This window comes from Leiobunum rupestre, chromosome 6 (genome assembly GCF_980474605.1).
Source record: "Leiobunum rupestre chromosome 6, qqLeiRupe1.1.hap1, whole genome shotgun sequence".
Classification (NCBI taxonomy): Eukaryota; Metazoa; Arthropoda; class Arachnida; order Opiliones; family Sclerosomatidae; genus Leiobunum; species Leiobunum rupestre.
This window is the reverse complement of record NC_143389.1, coordinates 68,134,069-68,155,310: the sequence shown is the minus strand read 5'-3', so window position 1 is coordinate 68,155,310 and position 21,242 is coordinate 68,134,069. Positions and strand designations below refer to the sequence as shown.

At 34.0% G+C, this 21,242-nt stretch overlaps 1 protein-coding gene across 5 annotated transcripts in view; it reads right to left on the bottom strand.

Annotated features, from left to right (window-relative positions):
• Positions 1-21,242, bottom strand: part of LOC149943267 (cysteine-rich motor neuron 1 protein-like) — a 64,584-nt gene that overhangs the window by 29,935 nt on the left and 13,407 nt on the right. The window contains exon 1 of one of the 5 annotated variants that reach the window (XM_090177044.1): positions 19,036-19,109. The exons of 3 other annotated variants lie outside the window; for them this stretch is intronic. The gene's annotated coding sequence lies outside the window, so the exon portion shown is untranslated. Of the gene's footprint in view, positions 1-3,549; positions 3,757-19,035; positions 19,110-21,242 lie in introns of those variants that run through there. One more of the 5 variants, XM_090177042.1, reaches the window with a different exon arrangement.

Genomic DNA, 21,242 nt, shown 5'->3' with positions numbered 1-21,242 from the left:
CGTTGAGAGCTATTTAGAGGCGGATGTGGACACCAAATCACGGTTTCAAATTTTTCAAATATTACTTCGCGCGTAAATATGTAAAACGTAAAAACTACACAGCGTAGGGATATTAGAAAAATGTTAAAGTATTAGAAAATCAATACATGACTATTTTTTCTTACCAAACGTGTTTTGGAAAAATCAGCGTGAACGAAATATTTTAACAATTGATAAAATCTTAAAGTTCCCTATTGCAATTCAAGACTACATCAAAAATCAATATTTGGTGACACCAGGGTCCCCACTCAAATCTTAAATTTTATTTTATGGAAAAATAGGATTATATTTCTAAAAATATAGGACTTTATAGGAGAAATTTTTCAAAATTAGACGATTTTATAGAACTATATTTGCTATTTCATTTACTAACTTTACGTATTTAAAAACCAAATCTATATTTAGTGAAATAAATCTTGGATTTTCACTTAAGAAATAGTAACTATTTAACTGATTTATCACAAAAATATACTAGTAGCTAACCATGTTAACAATAACAAACGTATAGACAAGAATGACTTCGTATAGGAATTTATCCTATAGCTAAATTTACCAATTTAACTGAAAATTATGAGTGGCGAGATTTGAAATGAATACATGTATACTAAATTTTAATTATCAACTTTTATTTTAATATTTCTAGTATTGCAATTTTATTAACTCGGGATAGTTTGTTGATTGAATTTTGTAATTTTGATGAAAAATTTAATATAAATGGTGTTATTCGAGAGGGCCTGTAAGTCATCCAAGACTTGGCCCATGTAATACAAATGTAAAATGAATCAGTCCAAAAATAAATAATAATAATAAGTACTATATTACACAGTACAGGGTGTTTTTTTTGCTCGAAAAAGTGATTTTGTTTTCAAAAACTATTTTTTCTAGAAAGTTGAAATTTGTACTGTACATTATACGCGCCGGGCGACACTTTCTACCAAAATTGCATCTAAATTGAAAAATATTTTCAAGTTTTTTTGAAAATTTAAATTTTAACCGCTAGGTGCTATAAGAAAATTGTCAATGAGAAAATTGTAGAGCGTCACCGAAAACGTACAAATAGCGTTGGCGCGAAAAAATAGACGTCTTTTTCACTGACAAAATACGACTTGAAAAAGTGACAAGTTGGGCAAGCTAAAATAACTTTTTTTGAATTCCATTGGGAGAGTAGTGTAACTACATGAAAGTCGGAAATTCGTTGTTCACCCTTAAAAAACAACAATCAACAGCGCCCCAAACGGCACAAACTAGTTTCACTTTCTACTCCCTTTGAATATAAATATATTCAACAACCCGCGTTGTTCAACCCTTAGAAAACTACAGTGCCCCTAACGACAAAAAAAAACACAAATTTCTTACTTTCTAAACTCTCTTTAAAATTTAAATCGAACGTCCAACCTTCAAAAAAACAGCGATCCTAACAACAAAAACACTAATTCTTACTTTCTACTCCCTTAAATTTTAATTAAATCAGACTACCTCCGTTGTTCACCGTTAAAAAACAAAAACAGCGTTCCTAACGGCCAAAACGGGGTTGCCAATTTTCAGATTCAAATTCCCTGTTTTCCTGACCATTTGAAGAGATTTTTCCTGACTTTTTAAGGCTAAAAGTTTTATTTTACTTTTTACTTTTATCAGAAATTAATAAATTTAAATGGACTTATATTTTAATTAAAATTTATTGCCATGTTGAAAAAATTAGCCAAACTTTTAAGGAAATAAATGATAATCATAGAACCTGTCAAAGATCTAGAGTAAAAATACCTTCAAAAAGTGTCAAGATAAAATTAAATTCCCTGACTTTTCACAAATTCTTAAAATTCCCTCGACTTTTTAGGCCCTTTTTTAAATTACCTGATTTATTACAAATTCCTAAAATTCCCCGACTTCATACGCCCCTTTTTAAATTCCGACTTTTTAGGCCCCTTTTAAAATTCCCTGACTTTTACAAATTCCTAAAATTCCCCGACCTTTTAGGCCCCTTTTTAAATTTAAATTCCCTGACCTTTTAGGCCCCTTTTTAAATTTAAATTCCCTGACTTTTTAGGGTAATTTTAAATTCCAACTTTTTTAAAAATTCCTAAAATTCCCCGACTTTCTAGATCCCCTTTTTTAAATTGCCCGACTTTTCCCCGACGTGTGGCAACCCTGAAAACCGCGAATTTCGTTTACGGAGCACGAACTTTCAACTCCCTTTAACGCGGAAACGAGATGAGTGAATAGTTTGTCCTCCCTATTAGGGCAAGCGCGTATTTTGGTCCACCTGTGTTAAGTGGCAACTCGTTATTTTTCGCGCCGAGTCACGCGCTGAGCGACATATCGCGCATTCCATCGGATCCGAGTCAGCGAATAACTCCGCATTTTTATACACTTCATTCAACTGGAGGCGCGTTCGAACGGATTCCAAAGAAAACCCAAGTTTAGCGCCATTTAGAAACGTACGTCGCTGTTTGTCTATTAATAGTGCGAGCGTTGGTGTGAATACTTTATGACACCGGGGGAAAAACGCCCATGCAAACGCGTTCAAAAAGCTTTCAAAGAAACATTGGAAATAAATTTACTTTACAGTTCGAAAAAAAACATTATAAAATAACCAAATATAGAATTGTAAAAAAAATGTCATAATATTACAGGAATTTTATTATAATTATTTTAGTTATTCAGTATAATCATCGTGACCTAATTAAAATTACTCGAAATAAGTAGTTTTTTTATACACGTTTTATTGTTACCAAAGGTAAATAAATTGTAGAGTGCCCTACCATATCTACACGGTAACCGCCTTTAAAATAACCCTAGTGTTAACCAAAAGGTAAACCAAATAGTTGAGTGACATACCATTTTAAGTGCTTAAAATATCTACACGGTAACTACCAAAGGTGAAATAGCCCAAGTAGTAACCAAAATTACGTAAATAAATAAACAGTAAAAGTGCCATACCATTGTAATGGCTTAAAATATATACACGATAATTACCCTTTCAAGTAAAAGCACCCTATAGTGATAACCAAGAGTAAATAAATAAATAGTAAAAGTGGCATACCATTGTAAGGACTTAAAATATCTACACGGTAATTACTAATAGTAAAAAGCACCCTATTGATATCTAAAAGTAAATAATTACTAAAAGTGCCATACTATTGTAAGGACTTAATTATATCTACACGGTAATTACTAATAGTAAAAGCACCATATTTATATCCAAAAGTAAATAAATAAATAGTAAAAGTGCCATACCATTGTCAGGGCTTAAAATATCTACACGGTAATTACTAAAAGTAAAACCACCCTAGTGATAACTAAAGAGTAAATAAATAGTAAAAGTGGCATACCATTTTAATGGCTTAATTATGTCTACAAGGTAATTACTAAAAGTAAAACCACCCTACTAAGAGTAAATAAATAAATAGTAAAAGTGGCATACCTTTGCACGGGCTGAATTATATCTACACGGTAACCGCGTAAAAAGCACCCAAATAGTAAGCAAAACTAAATAAGTAAACAAATAATTACCATTTCGATGCGAACGTAGCTACACTTCTGATAACTATTTTCGAATTTCCAAATAAAAAGGAGCCAACAAAAACAGTTCGTGAGAGTATGAGAGGAAAACCGCGGCGCAAAATTCCTCAGATCATTGCGGAGAATATTTTCGCTTCAGACAAACGCGATCTCGCCCTTCCGAATTGTTTCGCTCTCCATCTGATACTGAGCCACTCTCCTAATTCTTCTATTAGTACCGGTAATAACTCCTCCTCCCCCCCGTGCCCCCCCCCCCTTCCGTCAGACCCTCGAGACGCGAACTTCGCTCTCCGAAAACACCGCTTCCTCTCCCTCTCAACTGCCGGTCTCCCTCTCCGACGCTATTTTACTCGCGAATGGGCACGACACACTCTTTTTAGAGCGGGCTAGAGTGAGATCAATAGGCGAAACTATAAAGTAAATTTGGTCTTAACCAACTTGCTAAAATGGGAAAACAAAATCACGTGACCACCATATCACAGCCAACTTTGATTTGGTAACTCGTGTTCATAGTTGGCCGTGCGACGGTAAAGTAAAAAATTCTTCCTTCCAAATACTGCAGACAGCTAATTAACTTACACCCTTCAATTACAAAATGTTTTAAATAATAATAATAATTATCTAATTTAGATGAATTGATCCAAATTTAAACCATTATTAGCTAAATAAAATGAATAATAGTTCGAATTTTTTAGGATAGATGGCGCTGCAGTTCGCTGCAGTTCTCCACAAAGTCACGTGACTACCATCTTTTCAGCCCCCCTAGACTTTATAGTTTCGCCTATTCAGGGTTGGCAAAAAACCGGCTTTTTAAAAAATTGAAAAATCCAGTATGGTTAAACGTGGCTGTAACCGGTGGTTTAAACCGGTTAAAGCTATTAATAAAAAATGATCAAATTCCTTATATCAAGCCCTCATTGCTCAAATTTCCCGATTTAAAAATTACGTTTTTGCGAGTGACAGTACCTTTACATTGTGAGGTATAGCAGACTTATTTAAACGCTTTTATACCCTAACATGGCGGCGTATTTTCAGGTGCAAAATTAATTTTAAGATACTCTAATTACTTATATGTTAGCTCTCATTACTTGCGACAAAAAGTGAAGGTTAAGTTTTGTCAATGTTTCTAATTAATTTATCAATTTTTTTTTATAAAAAAAAAAGTGGTTTTAACCATGGATTTTATTTGGTGGTTAATCTGATACTTTTTTAATCAATTTAAGAAATTTTCTTTAAAATTCTATCAATTTTGATGATGATTTTTAACACAAAAATTCTATACAAAGAAAAATTGATTTTAAAAGGTTTCAGAATACCGTAAAAAAATTGATTGATTTGTGATTTCGCATACTTATCGTTACGAAAATTTTAATGAGGACACGAGTTGACATCTATTGAAAAAAAAAATTGAAATGATATTATTTTTACAGGTCAAGTGAAATTTGATTTGAAAATGATAGCGGTCGCCATCTACCGAAAAACATTGAAACTAGATTGATTTTTGTAGGTTAGGTGAAACTTAATTTTTGAAAGTTTCGAAAAACTAAGTTAAAATATTGATTTGAATTTAATATAATCTTCGGCTCTCGGTCAAAAAGTTGATTGCTAACAGTCTTTTTAATTTTCCTGCTTACGCATAAGGGGGGAGGGGTAAACCCAAGGTTCTTACAAGCGGCACTATACCGTTGTTTTTTTTATACGGCAGTTCGTCCATGCTTCCTCTAAAACATGTCTTTTGACGAGAGTCACGTGATTTCGCGTGCAATGAATTATTTTCGACATGGGTAAAGCACGGCCAACTTTGATGATGCGCTGTTCGAAGTTGGCCGTGGGCAAAGTAAAACTAAAACTAAAACCAAAACCGTAGTTCAAATTATTCCGGTGGATTAGGGATTAGGGTTGTAAATTTCTATTCAAGGTATTCGGAGAAAAAAGTGCCCATCTGATTTTGATTTGATATATAAACTTAAGTGACTTTAGTGAAAAATTGATTGGAATTTAATAGAGGTACCTTGTAGAGATTTTTTAAAGGAACATAATTGATCTGGTAGAAAGTACTCATTTGATTTTGATTTGATATATAGACTTAACCATTAGATTTATAGGAATTCGATAGTGGTGTTTACTCAAAAATTTTAAAGGAAAAAATCCATTGGATAGAAAGTACTCATTTTTGATTTTCATTTGATATTTACACTTTTTGGGATATTGATAGAAAAATTGATCGTAATAGTGATAGTGGCGCCATCTTAATGATTTTGAGAGATAAAAAGATAGATAGGAAAAACAAGTGCCCATATTTGTAAAGCAGACGCTAAGGTTTTTCCTCATCCTTATTCGTAAATTTCTATTTATAAATAATGATATTTGCATTTCAATATAATTTTTGTATCGTTTGCTAATATTTGGATAAGTTTATTTGTCTGTAGCAGACGCTAAATCATAGGCGCTTCTTCGGAGAAGACTCGTTTCAGTCGCGAATAACCTCTAACGAGATTTTTAAAAATTTACTGAGGTTAATGGTAAAAGAGAGAGTAGGGAGCTGTTGGCTTGAAAGGCTTGCTGGCCACCACCGAAAATTGGCTTCACAAATCACCTGTTGACTTAGGCCTGTGTAGTTAATTGGGTATTAGCTTAGCTGATTATGGTTTTTTTAAAGCAAGTGTCGGTTCGACGTGAAGTAGCTCTTTTTTCGACAGATGTCGCTAGCGTCAAAATCAAAACAAGATACTTGCTACATTTTGACTAAAAAGACGGGACATAAAAATATTCCTCGCGTTGATTGGCTTAATGTAAATATGCCCATTACCTAACTTTTCATTTTTAACAATATATTTATATGATATATATAATTTAGGTTTAAGTCCACTAACAAGGAGACGACCCGAGGTGTTACACAACGATTTTGTTCAAACTCGAGGGATTGGTAGACCTTCATGTAACTTGAAAAATCCTAAAGGGAATTTATTCAATGGGCAACGGTTTTGCCATGGCAACGAAAAATGTTTTTGACAACATAAAATGGAAATTTTCCCATTGAAAATAACATGGGATTTGGACCGATTCCAAGTGTGCCCCCCTGTGAAAAATTTTACAAAATTGAAATAAAATTAAAATACTAAAAATATAAAAAATTGATAAAAATTGACGAAGAAAATCAAAATTGATCACATTTTGATCAATTTGAACCAAATGGGTTGAAATGAACCGATATGGCTAAAATAGGAAAAATTTCCATTTAATGTTGTCAAAAACATTTTTCGTTGCCATGGCAAAACTGTTACCAATTGAATAAATTCCCTTTATGATTTTTCAAGTTAAATGAAGGTCTACCAATCCCTCGAGTTTGAACGAAATCGGTGTGTAACACCTTGGGTCATCTCCTTGTAAGTAAAGCATAAGTTGTCTAGTTATAATACTCTACAATGGTTCTCTGACGACGTTATTGTTTCGCTATTTTTAATTTTTGAAGCTTCATTTTCCATTAATAGATGGCACCACGCTCACCAGTTAAGTCGTTTTTTCGAAGAATCCGATAGATTAATTGCCATCTCTAATAACAAGGGCCTTATCATAATACAGGTGGCAACGATAGAGTCGACTGTTGCTTTAAAACAATTTTATAGATAGCCTCCTCAAAAAACCAGTGATGGGCATTTTCTGAATATTCATTCTCAGCTCAAAAGCCGCTCATGCTAATCTGACATATTTGTATCTCACGCTCTTCTCAAGAGAGGTTTAGATAATGTATCTCTCTCATAACCGCTCATATCAAACGTGTTTTTCCTTATTTCGAGCGTTTACTGATAGCTCATCTCCCTCGCTCAGCTCAAAGAAAATATAATAAATTTCACTCGTCTCATCAAACGGCTCCAAACCTGTCTAAAGGTAATCTCTAACACCATCTTCGACCATTTCAAGTTCATCTTCCAATACAATAACGAAGTCATCGACGCAAAAACTCTCCGTTAGGCCTAATAGGTTTTGGTCGTCGACGCAAAAACTCTCCGTTAGGCCTAATAGGTTTTGGTCGTCGACGCAAAAACTCTCCGTTAGGCCTAATAGGTTTTGGTCGTCGACGCAAAAACTCTCCGTTAGGCCTAATAGGTTTTGGTCGTCGACGCAAAAACTCTCCGTTAGGCCTAATAGGTTTTGGTCGTCGACGCAAAAACTCTCCGTTAGTAGAGAAAGGATTCTCCAGAACAGCTATCGTATCCAAAACGCGTCTTGTCAAGGAAACTCTCGACTATTAGCGCCCCTTTTTGAAAAATGTTGGAAACGCAGAATGACGTCACTTTACGTGCTGCTTACGTCATGGTCCTTTTAAGGCCTTTTTAGAAAACAGCCAAATTCCGGTTCGTCACTTCGTCGCCCCCAAGACCCGGAGGATGGTTATGTTGAGGAGATGACTATTTTAGTACGGGGAAAGATACGGGATATCTGTCCTGGATAATTATTAGTCTACGATTAAGCCGTTGCATTTCTAATAATAGCACCGATACCATTTTACGCGAGAAAAGTCAGAAATCCTCAAAAAATTAAATAAAAGTTTAATACCAACTATAAAACAACTAAAAAAAACCTAGATGTCCGGACTTTTAAACTTTTTCTTAAAAGTCGCTGATTTTACCAGGTTTTGGTACAAGGTCAACCCTGGTAACAAGGCGAAAATGAGCTAATGACACTTTACGAATTAAACTGAGAACTTCGATAAGAAATGGGCTATCATATTGCTGTACAGACACGAGGCAAAAAATAATAATTAAACAGCTATGAAAAGAGCGAGAGTGTCAATGATAAATACGCTCGGTGAAACGTTCGAAATAATTCGGGACACCAAGCGTGCGTCGCGCGCCGTTATAAAATAGAAGCTTGAGGGAAAGCTCCACCCCCCCCTTAAATTGCATAGCGCCATCTTTAGCATAGTCGGTGAAAAGATCTTAGTTTAATTTAAGTTGGCTGGTGAGAACGACTCGCGAGTCGAGCTCGGTTTTCGCGAAAATGCCCAGTCGTCGATTTCGCGAGCGCGGCTTCGATAACATGACTGCGGATTTTGGGCAACTTTCCAACAATACGAAGAAAAGAAACCCTGGCCTTGGAATTTCGTTCATTCTTTTGGAAAATGAGGAGCGAAAGTCGAGATTTACACTTATAAATCATCGCGGAGCGGCCTACACCCAACGCGCTGAATGTGTGGCAAACTGGCAATGAATTGTTCAAATCAGCCACTAATTATTCCGTGGGCAATTAGCGAGTCTGGGACGAGGGCTGCCTGCGCAACTAGTTCGATCAAAGGGAACGAAATTTCGCGTAAACGCTTCCAAGTTTTACCTTCGTTTCAATTCGAAATTATTTTGGCGAACGTGTGTTGCGTTTAACGGCGCGTACAATTTAGGCGCCAAAACCGCACTACGGCTCTAAATTTACGATTACTTCGCTTACCGAAGTGAAATCTAAAAATTACACCGCGTAGGGATATTTACTTACTGATAAACCATATCAGGGTGGCCAGGGAAAGGCTTTGAAAATTTTATAATAAAAATAGGAATTTTAGAGGCGAATTGTAGGAAAATATAAATAAAATAGGCGAATTATAAGACAATATAGGAAATAAAATAGGCGAATCATAGGGAACTAAATAGGAAATAAAATAGGCGAATCATAGGTAACTAAATAGGCGAATTATAGGAAAATATAACTAAATAGGCGAATTATAAGAGAATATAGGAAACTAAATAGGCGAATCATAGGAAAATATAAGAAACTAAATAGGAAAATATAAGAAACTAAATAGGAAAATATAAGAAACTAAATAGGCGAATTGAAGGAAAATATAGGAAATAAAATAGGCGATTCATAGGAAAATATAGGACACTAAATAGGAAAATATAAGAAACTAAATAGGCGAATTATAGGAAAATATAACAAAATAGGCAAATAATAAGATATAGGAAACTAAATAGGCGAATTAAAGGAAAATATAGGAAATAAAATAATCGAATTAAAGGAAAATATAGGAAATAAAATAGGCGAATCATAAGAAAATATAGGAAATAAAATAGGCGAATCGTAGGAAAATATAGGAAATAAAATAGGCGAATCATAGGAAAATATAGGACACTAAATAGGAAAATAATGAGGTAATTATTGCATATCGGTATACTTTGACTCGATAATATTTTGTACACTGCTTTCTTGCGTTATTGGATCACTTACAAGGGGAATTTCCGAGGTGCTTATTGCCGATTTTGTTCAAAGTCGGCGGTAATGTAGACCTATATGTTTTTGACCACTTCAAACAAAAACAAGATTTCTTCCTAAATTTACCAAAAAATTGTTACAATTTTACTCCAAAAATGATCCAATTTACCCCAACTTGATGAAATTTACCTAAATGTGGTCCAAATTACCCATTTCGTGATTCTCAATTTTAAAAATTTTGCGAAACCAAGAAAATCCCATGGTTTTTTAAATGGAGGTTTTTTTATATTAAATGGTGAAAAACATTTTCGGATGCCATGGCAAATCGAATGGGTAGTCTCCTTTTGCGAAATTTCTTCTCATATAGGGGTCATTCCATGACAAAACGCCTGCCACAGAACACCCGACCCCTTTCGATTTTGCCCAAATTTTGTATACAGGGTTTTTTGGGCCTAGGAAAACGATTTTGACAGTTTCATAACGATCGGTTCAGCCGTTTACGAGATACAGCTTACGCGTTTTTTCAAAAGTACGCCTTGACCCCCTAAATGTTTTCTATTATATCTTAAGACATAATTATCGCAAAATCACATGTAATACCTCATTTTAAAGACAATGCGCACCCTAATATGAATATTTAATCAGAGTTGTCATTTGACGTAAATGTCATTAAAATCTGGGCCTTTAAATAATTTGACCTTTGACCTTGCCCAGACACCTCAGTCGTAGGTCAACGATTTTAGCATTTTTAAAATTCCCACTATCGAATACATAATAATCACTCAAAATCTCAAAGTAATATTTGTAGTTTTCGAGATATTAATTTTTGAAATTTACCCCTCAAATTAATGAAAATGCTATTTTATACACGAAACTAGTTGACCTACTAAATAAATTAAAAATATTATTATTTTGGTAATTTTGAGTTTAGAATATCAAATACACTAATTCTTAAATTAAGTTGAGTTATTTACATATTATTTTTAGTTTTGCATGTTATCTGTAGACAGAAGACATCACTAAATTGCTTGTCCTTAGTATAGTCTGGCGTTCAATATTATTGTAGCGTATCTTACTACACCCTAAAATGGAAATGTGCTAGATATCTCAAGAAAACCCAATATTGCTCTTAGCATGGATTAAACATTAGTGTTTAATCCATGCTCTTAGTCATATCGATTACGTTTTTAATAACGTAAAAATGTTTTAATATCTTTTTAATATATAATAGTTATAATTGAGTAGTTAAATATATTAACAGCGATAATTGAGTAGCGAAATAGAATTTATTTAACTGTATATTCTCGAACAAAGCCCTGAAATGGATCGAAATTGTTCGTTTTGGAGAGACAGTAGTAAATGTCATTTGCAAACACTTTCGAAACAGTTGGTATCAACAACCATCTGTCCGAGGATGACAAATTAGTTCTTAGCAGCCGAACAGCTATACCTATGTCCAAAATAAGAAACATATGTCGTCACCATGAATAACTTTTTATGAAAAGGTATTCAACGAGTCAAAAGAAGTGTATGAATCCTTTTGGGACTCACGACGCTGAAAGAAAGAGTGGACTAAAAACTATTTCATTGGATTTGTTCAAAAAATTAAAGTTACGAGGAATTGAAGTTATCGCTGGAAATAAGTTGTGCATCCAGTGTTTTATGTCTGCTGGAAAAAAAGTAAAGGATGAACTCCAAATACAGTTGGACGTTTCAGAAGTTCACACTGCACAAGAATCACAAGAAAGCGATTCTTTTTCATTTAGTCAACCTTGTTCATCGGGAGATGCGACGCAAGACGACAAAGCTATAGCTTTAGTGGCAGTTAACGAAACTCTAATAAACTTGGGAGAATCTCCTGTTAAAAGAAGTAAGAAATATATTCAATTTGAAAGAATTTATATATGTATACATATATAAATACATATATTTTTTAACTTTTGTACAGAAGGTTTGTCATCTCGCCAAAAAACAATTCTAAGCAGGACTAAGTTAAACGCTGTGAACAATTCATTGAAACGCAAATTAGAAGAGTCAATGGAAATTTCTCTTGATGAAACAGACGATAATATGGTTACGGACGATGTTTTTAGAAAGCTCGAAGAACATCGATTATATGAGAATATTTTGAACGAACCGAGAGAGAAATTCAATAACTCCAAGACATCATACGGCGAAAAGCTTCAGATCCTGACCTTGTCACCATTTGGAATACAACGCACAATGGAGGAATTTGGAGCACCAGAATACATGGTCAAACGAAGCAGGAATCTTAAATCTAGTCAAGGAATTCTTTCGCTACCAGAGAAACAATCGAAGGGATTAATATTGACCGAAGACGTTAAATCAAAGGTCGTTGAATTTTACGAAAATGACGATAACAGTCGTATGACACCTGGACAAAAGGAGTTTGTGTCAGTTAGAAACCACGAGACAGGTCAAAAAGAACATCATCAAAAGAGGCTTGTACTGCTGAACCTGAGAGAGCTCCATAACAAATTCAAGGAAGAGCATGATTTGACGTTAGGATTTTCGTCATTTTGTTATCTACGACCACCTTGGTGTGTATTAGCAGGTTCGTCAGGTACACATTCAGTGTGTGTCTGCACCTATCACCAAAATGTCAAGCTAATGTGATATCGATTTCATGGCGCTCACCGTGTGTGACACTCAAAACAGGAATTGTATGATGAGGGTGTGCAAGGACTGTCCTGGGAAAAATGGTCTACTTGAAAATGAATATTTAACGAACCTTTTAGAAGATTTTGAAAATATAAAGTTCATGCAATGGGTGACAACTGACAGCACAAAGCTCATGACCTTGAGCGAGAGTGTTGAAAACTTTTTCGACTCTTTGGCCATTAAACTACTTGAACTAACGCGTCATCATTACACATCTAAGTCGCAATCTAATTATCTTAAAAACCTCAAAAAAACTCTAAAACCTGGTGACGTAATTGTTCTCGGTGATTTTGCGGAGAACTATTCCTTCGTAATTCAAGACGAAGCACAAGGGTTCCATTGGGACAATTCTCAAGCGACAGTGCATCCCTTCGTAATCTACTTCAGGGTAGTCGAAAACGGAGAACTTAACCACTTAAATTTTTGTATTATCAGTGATACCAGAACACATACAACCAATACTGTTCACAGTTTTTTAACTTATCTAATTCCAAATATAAAAACACATGTTCCTAATGTTAGAAAGCTAATTTATTTTACGGATGGATGTGCTGGACAGTATAAAAACAAATACAACTTTTCTAATCTCTGTTGCCACAAACAAGATTTTGGTTTGGACGCTGAATGGCATTTTTTTGCCACATCTCATGGCAAGGGACCTTGTGACGGAATTGGCGGAACAGTGAAGCGTAAAACAGCAAGAGTCAGTCTTCAGCGACCAGTGACTGGACAGATTTTGACTCCAACAGATATGTTTAATTTCTGCCTATCAAACTTCGAAAATATCAAGTTCATCTATGTTAAAAACGAAGAAATTGAGCGACAAAAGGAACTTTTAAAAGAAAGGTTTTCTAAAGCCATAACAGTAAAAGGAACTCGAGGGTTTCATAAATTCGTTCCGAAATCGTTAAATGAAATCATGGTTTCTCCGTTATCTAATGACGATTCGCTAACCACAGTTAAGGTTTCGACTTTAGAATTGTCAGATACTCGAAATCAAGAGGCTGAAAACTTTAAAGTGGGAAATTTGGTAGCCAGCGTCTACAAAGGCCAACTTTACGTTGGATTAATTGAGGAAGTATCAGAAGAGTTTGGAGACTTCTTTGTAAACTTTTTGCGTCCCCCTGGTATTTCGGACAAATACACATGGCCCAGAAGGATCGATAGCAGTTGGGTGTCAAGTGAAAATGTTCTATGTGCAATTGAAATTCTTGTAGGTTTACCAAATTCGAAAGGCTATCAAATCAAAGAACACGATAAAAATAAAATTACCAAAGCCTTTTCCATGTATAAAGAAGTTTAAGCTGTTTTGTGTAAATAAAAAATTAATTGGTGTGTAAACTATAAAAATAAATGGTTTTGGTATTTCATTTTGTGTGTGGTGGGGTAAATTTCAAAAATTAATATCTCGAAAACTACAAATATTACTTTGAGATTTTGAGTGATTATTATGTATTCGATAGTGGGAATTTTAAAAATGCTAAAATCGTTGACCTACGACTGAGGTGTCTGGGCAAGGTCAAAGGTCAAATTATTTAAAGGCCCAGATTTTAATGACATTTACGTCAAATGACAACTCTGATTAAATATTCATATTAGGGTGCGCATTGTCTTTAAAATGAGGTATTACATGTGATTTTGCGATAATTATGTCATAAGATATACTAGAAAACATTTAGGGGGTCAAGGCGAACTTTTGAAAAAACGCGTATGCTGTATCTCGTAAACGGCTGAACCGATCGTTATGAAACTGCCAAAATCGTTTTCCTAGGCCCAAAAAACCTTGTATACAAAATTTTGGCGAAATCGAAAGGGGTCGGGTGTTAAAATTAAAAAAAACTAGGTCGTTTTGTCATGGAATGACCCATAGGTCTACATAACGCCCGACTTTGAACAAAATCGGACCATTAACACCTCGGGTACTCTCCTTTATTATCGGATTTACAAAGCCCGTACATTACACTAGATGTTTCATGAAACGTACCAAGAAGTTCTTTCATTTTCAAAAGACCAGGAAATTATATTATATGCTTCTGATATTATGTACGATTATAATTATCCCTTCTGATTATACACACTTCAAGGTTGCCACAATATGGTCAGATTCAAATTCTCTAATTTTTTATAGCCAAAATTAGGCAATTTAGTTTTCTATTTTACTTTTATCAGAAGTTAATGAATTTACATAAGCTCACATTTTAGTATTAAGGTTCATACAACAAGGGGCGTAGGAACGTTCTGGACGTTGGAGGGGGCAAAGAGAAACGAAAATGGGTCTAGAGATTGGTTTCGAATTTTTAATGGAGTGTAGCTTCTCCAAATATGCATGTGTACTTTTTAGTACTATGTCAATTGGCGGGAAAAGACTGAAATTTAAACACAGTTGAGATTCTATAAACTGTATATGCTTTAAAAATGATAATTTGTGCCTTTTGAAGATTTCAACTTATCAAAATGTTGGAGGGGGCAATAACATTAGTTGCCCCTCCCAGCCAAATTCTAGGAAGGGGCATTGCCCCCCTGCCCCTCCCGGCAGGGGCGTAGGAACCGGGAGGGGCAGGGGGGCAATGCCCCTCCCGGTTCCTACGCCCCTGCATACAACAATTGACATACTGATTTCCAGGTGTATTATTATTAATACATTCATTGAAACATAAGATAAAACCTTAATTTGTTATGAGGTCATGTCGGAAACTAAAACAATCTTTCCATGAAGACTAATATATTTTGCTGCATATAAATAGTATTTAAATAACTATCGCTACGCCCTCTTTGGTTCGCCATTGAAACCTAGATAGTTAGCGGCTAAAGCAGACGCTATTAGTTTTTCTTCATCGTTATTCGTAAATTTGACTTAATAAACAATGATACTTGCATTTTAATATAATATTTGCATCGTTTGGTTATATTTTAATAAGTTTATTTACGAATAAACGTTCTTACGAATTCTTAATTTATCTAGCAGACGCTAGATCATAGGCGCCACCTCGAAAAACCCAGCGCCGTTACGCCACTATAGCCTCTGAAACGCGCCGAGCGCTCCCGCATTCCGCAACGTTTGGATGCCGTCGTGTGAACAGTGACCGTTGCTCGTTCCAGCGAAGGGTTGCCACAAAATTTTCAGATTCAAATTCCCTGACTATTCCCTGTTTTCCATGACTTATTAAGGCCAAAATTATTCTTTTATCAGAAGTTAATAAATTTAGATGGCCTTATATTTCAGTAAAAATGTTATTGCAATGTTGAACAAATTAGCCAAACATTCAAGGAAATAAATGATAATCGTGGAATTTGTCATACATCTAGAGTTAAATTACCTTCAAAAAGTGCCCAGATAAAATATAATTCCCTGACTTTTCCCTGAATTTTTACCAATTCTTAAAATTCCCTGACATTTCCCTGACTTTTTAGGCCCATTTATAAATTCCCTGACTTTTCCCTGATTTCCCTGACGTGTGGCAACCCTGCAGCGTTTCAGATCGCTTCCAGCGATTCGTGACGTCATCGAGTCGGTTTTCTGTTAACTATGTTCTTTAATTTTTCAGAAAATCGACAATCGTTGATTTTTTGCACCTAATAAAATTTTTATTAATATTTTACAAGAAAATTATCTTCCAGCTTTTTGCATATTTAAATTCGTTATTAATTAGATGGTTTCAAAACGTCATTCAAATGCGTGAGCAGACGAACTTCTAATTATATTTCTATACTACGCATGCCCAATTTTCTTCAAAACTTACTGGAAATCAAACGTGTGAACCAACAGATTTCCAAACGCTACGAACCGCAGCGAGATCGAAATGAGGCAAAACGTTTAAGAGGGTACGTGTGAACGTGGCTCTAGACTCGTTTCAGTCGCGAATAAATCAAACACCACGTTATGGTTTTTGCCGCATAGAATTGAAATGACTTTGTAACAGTGGTGGGCATTTTTGAAAATTTTGAGATAACTCTCACTCCACCTCATTCCCGTTTCTAAAATTTTAAACTCAAACTCATCTCCTCTAACCACAGTAAACTAACTTTTATTCTCATCTCCTCTCATCGAATTTCGCTAATTAATTTAACCTCGCACACACTCCCGCTAGTTTTGTTGAAAATCTGATCTCATCTCACGCTCTTTTCCGTTTATGGAAGTAATATAATATATCCTTTCAATATCCTTTCAATATCCTTTCAATATCCTTTCAATATCCTTTCAATATCCTTTCAATATCCTTTCAATATCCTTTCAATATCCTTTCAATATCCTTTCAATATCCTCTCTCTGAAATGCGTACTTTGTGAATCTCATCTCACGCTCATCTCCTTTTGAAGTTTTACGCATCTCACCTCCTCTCAGATTCTCACACTGTTCTCACAGGGGTAGAACAACGACTATCATTGGCCAGTGGCCACGTTATATTTACCGTCTTTAACTTCTTTATAACCTTATAACATCAACATATTATGTTATTGTACGTTTGGGCTTTGTTATTGGCCAAAGTTACATAATTCTTTCCAAGAAGGTCATATTTTTATTTTTCCTTTTTTTTGGTTTTCTTACATCTAAACTCAAACTCACCTCACCTCACCACCGCAAACTAACTTTTTATCTGATCTCCTCTCATCGCATTTCACTAATTAAATTGACCTCGCTCACACTCCAAATACATTCTTTGAAAAATATTATTTCCTCTCACTCTCCTCTCACTTAAATTCATAGCTTGGAAACTCATCTCACGCTCCTCTCCATTGGAAGCTTAAAGCATCTCACCTCTCAATTGCTCTCACTGATCTCACGGTGAGAGGACAGTGCCCATCACTGCTTTGTAAAGCAAAACCCACGTAACACGTAATTCATGTTAAATGATTTTTGCCGCATAGAAATTAAATAACTATAAAGCATAAAACGCGCAATTCGTATTACGTGGTTTTGGCTTCCTCAAATTTTAAAAAACTGTATAAAGCAAAAAGCCACGTAATTTATGTTACCTGGGTTTTGCTCTCAGACAAAAACTCGAAAAATAAAATAAAGGTTACACGATATCAAGTTTTCAACAATTACATGTATACGAAACAATGTGTAGCTGTAGGCGTGCTTTAACTTGTTGATAAGAATCCATATAACTATTATTATAATGAATTAAAGTTCCTATTAATTTAAAATACTTTGGCATTATAACATTTTTTATTTTACGTAAAAGTATTTTTTCATACTCGAAAAGTTTAAAATTCTCTTCAGTTCATGGAATGATTAAGCGATTATTTTATAACACGTTTCATTAAGTTTCAGGTACTGACCAATAAAATATTGCAATTTTCTTTTCCAAATTTCAACACGTGTTGTGGTGTACAATAGAGTAAAACTAAATAATCTAAGCTTAATTCAGATCAGGGTCACTGATTTCTTGATAATAAAAAAACTTTAAAGATTTTTTAACGATTTTACTTTGCTTGTTTTTCTTGATTATTATTATTATTATTATTTTACTCAATTACGTAAAATTTTTAATTAAAAATGTAATTTATTTTTTAATTAATAATGTAATTTATTTTTTAATTAATAATGTAATTTATTTTTTAATTAATAATGTAATTTATTTTTTAATTAATAATGTAATTTATTTTTTAATTAATAATGTAATTTATTTTTTAATTAATAATGTAATTTATTTTTTAATTAATAATGTAATTTATTTTTTAATTAATAATGTAATTTATTTTTTAATTAATAATGTAATTTATTTTTTAATTAATAATGTAATTTATTTTTTAATTAATAATGTAATTTATTTTTTAATTAATAATGTAATTTATTTTTTAATTAAAAATGTAATTTATTTTTTAATTAAAAATGTAATTTATTTTTTAATTAAAAATGTAATTTATTTTTTAATTAAAAATGTAATTTATTTTTTAATTAAAAATGTAATTTATTTTTTAATTAAAAATGTAATTAAAAAATAAATTACATTTTTAATTAAAAAATAAATTACATTTTTAATTAAAAAATAAATTACATTTTTAATTAAAAAATAAATTACATTTTTAATTAAAAAATAAATTACATTTTTAATTAAAAAATAAATTACATTTTTAATTAAAAAATAAATTACATTTTTAATTAAAAAATAAATTACATTTTTAATTAAAAAATAAATTAAAAATGTAATTTATTTTTTAATTAAAATTATAATTTATTTTTTAAATAAAAATGAGATTTATTTTTAATTAAAAATGTTAATTAATTTTTAATTAAAAATTTTACGTAATTGAGTTTGCTCTGAATTGTCATGGCTAGAAAGCCCACGTTTATACATGTTCAAAAATCAATGATTTAAAAATTTTAATAAAGAACTAATTTAAATCCCTGATTCAGATAAAATAAGGCGGCATTTTAGACAAAGTGACGACCGTGGCATTTAAAGGCGGGAGGTAACAATAACCTTCCCCTATAGCGAGAATGACGTCACGAGAATCTTACGTCTAAAGATTTAAATGGAACAAGGTTTTGGAATAAAAATGATAGTCCACTTAAACATACCCCAGCTAAAAAATGTAACTCGAATTTGTGACACTTTCCAGTCAAAAAATTGAACTCAATATACTTACACCAAGAGTCAGGACTAGTATAAATAACTTCTTTCACTCTTTAATAATTAACCAAAGACGGTTGAACCGTTTACCGAAAAGCCGGCAACTCGTAGGTAAACGCCGGTGACGTTCGATCAGCGGCGTATCCGAATGGAACGTCAACGACTACCCAGCAATCACGAATGAAAAGCCATTTTTCATAACAACAAAAACAACCCAAACCGCGAACTCCGGAAAGCCGCGACGAATTGTAACAGCCCTAATTTTAATACCGGAGGCGCGAGAAGCGCGCGTCAACGGCGCTCGTAAATAAGCAGCCACGCTATTCAAATGCGACTCAAAGCCGACGCGCGCTCAAACCAAAAACAACAAAAAAAGAGAGAAGAATGAAACGATATTTCGTCAAACGTTCCCTTTTCACCCCCTTTTAAGAAGAGGGGGAGGGTAGGTCTTAATAACGGGCATCCAGCGTTGCCAGACGTACGATAATTATCGTACACGGCGATAATTTTTAGGCCATACTATCATTATCGTACACGGCGATAATTTTTAGGCCCTACTATCATTATCGTACACGGCGATAATTTTTAGGCCCTACTATCATTATCGTACGCGGCGATAATTTTTAGGCCCTACTATCATTATCGTACGCGGCGATAATTTTTATTCCCTACTATAATTATCGTACGCGCCGATAATTTTTAGGCCCTACTATCATTATCGTACACGCCGATAATTTTTAGGCCCTACTATCATTATCGTACACGCCGATAATTTTTAGGCCCTACTATCATTATCGTACGCGCCGATAATTTTTAGGCCCTACTATCATTATCGTACGCGCCGATAATTTTTAGGCCCTACTATCATTATCGTACGCGCCGATAATTTTTAGGCCCTACTATCATTATCGTACACGCCGATAATTTTTAGGCCCTACTATCATTATCGTACACGCCGATAATTTTAGGCCCTACTATCATTATCGTACACGCCGATAATTTTAGGCCCTACTATAATTATCGTACGCGGCGATCATTTTTAGGTCCTACTATAATTATCGTACGCGGCGATCATTTTTAGGCCCTACTATAATTATCGTACGCGGCGATCATTTTTAGGCCCTACTATAATTATCGTACGCGGCGATCATTTTTAGGCCCTACTATAATTATCGTACGCGGCGATCATTTTTAGGCCCTACTATAATTATCGTACGCGGCGATAATTTTTATTCCCTACTATAATTATCGTACGCGCCGATAATTTTTAGGCCCTACTATCATTATCGTACGCGCCGATAATTTTTAGGCCCTACTATCATTATCGTACGCGCCGATAATTTTTAGGCCCTACTATCATTATCGTACGCGCCGATAATTTTTAGGCCCTACTATCATTATCGTACACTGCGATCATTTTTAGGTCCTACTATAATTATCGTACGCGGCGATCATTTTTAGGCCCTACTATAATTATCGTACGCGGCGATCATTTTTAGGCCCTACTATAATTATCGTACGCGGCGATCATTTTTAGGCCCTACTATAATTATCGTACACGCCCATAATTTTTAGGCCCTACTATAATTATCGTACACGCCCATAATTTTTAGGCCCTACTGTAATTATCGTACACGCCGATAATTTTTAGGCCCTACTATAATTATCGTACACGCCCATAATTTTTAGGCCCTACTATAATTATCGTACACGCCCATAATTTTTAGGCCCTACTATAATTATCGTACACGGCGATAATGTTTAGGCCCTACTATAATTATCGTACACGTAGATAATTTTTTAGGCCCTACGATACTTATCGAGCAAATTTATTGCGCAGAACGAATTAATTTTTGAGCCCTACGATAATTATAGTACACGTCGATAATTTCGAGCTAATTCCTACGGTTCAAAAAATTGCTCAAAATTAACGACGTTTACGATAACTGTCCTACGGTAGACGTCGATAATTTCAAGCTAATTTACGATATTTTAACAGTTAAGACAATTTTAAACGTTACATATAAAAAAAAATTCAGTCATGTAGTCTTTCTACATAAAATATTTTAATTTAACATCGATAATTTGACCGGAGCGTAATATCGATAATAAAGTACAATTTTTTCAAGTTTAACGGAAACAATTTAAAATTGTAAAAATTAATATTAGGTTTCGCCGTTATATAAAAAAATTGAAATTTTCATATATCAGGGTCACCCTGAT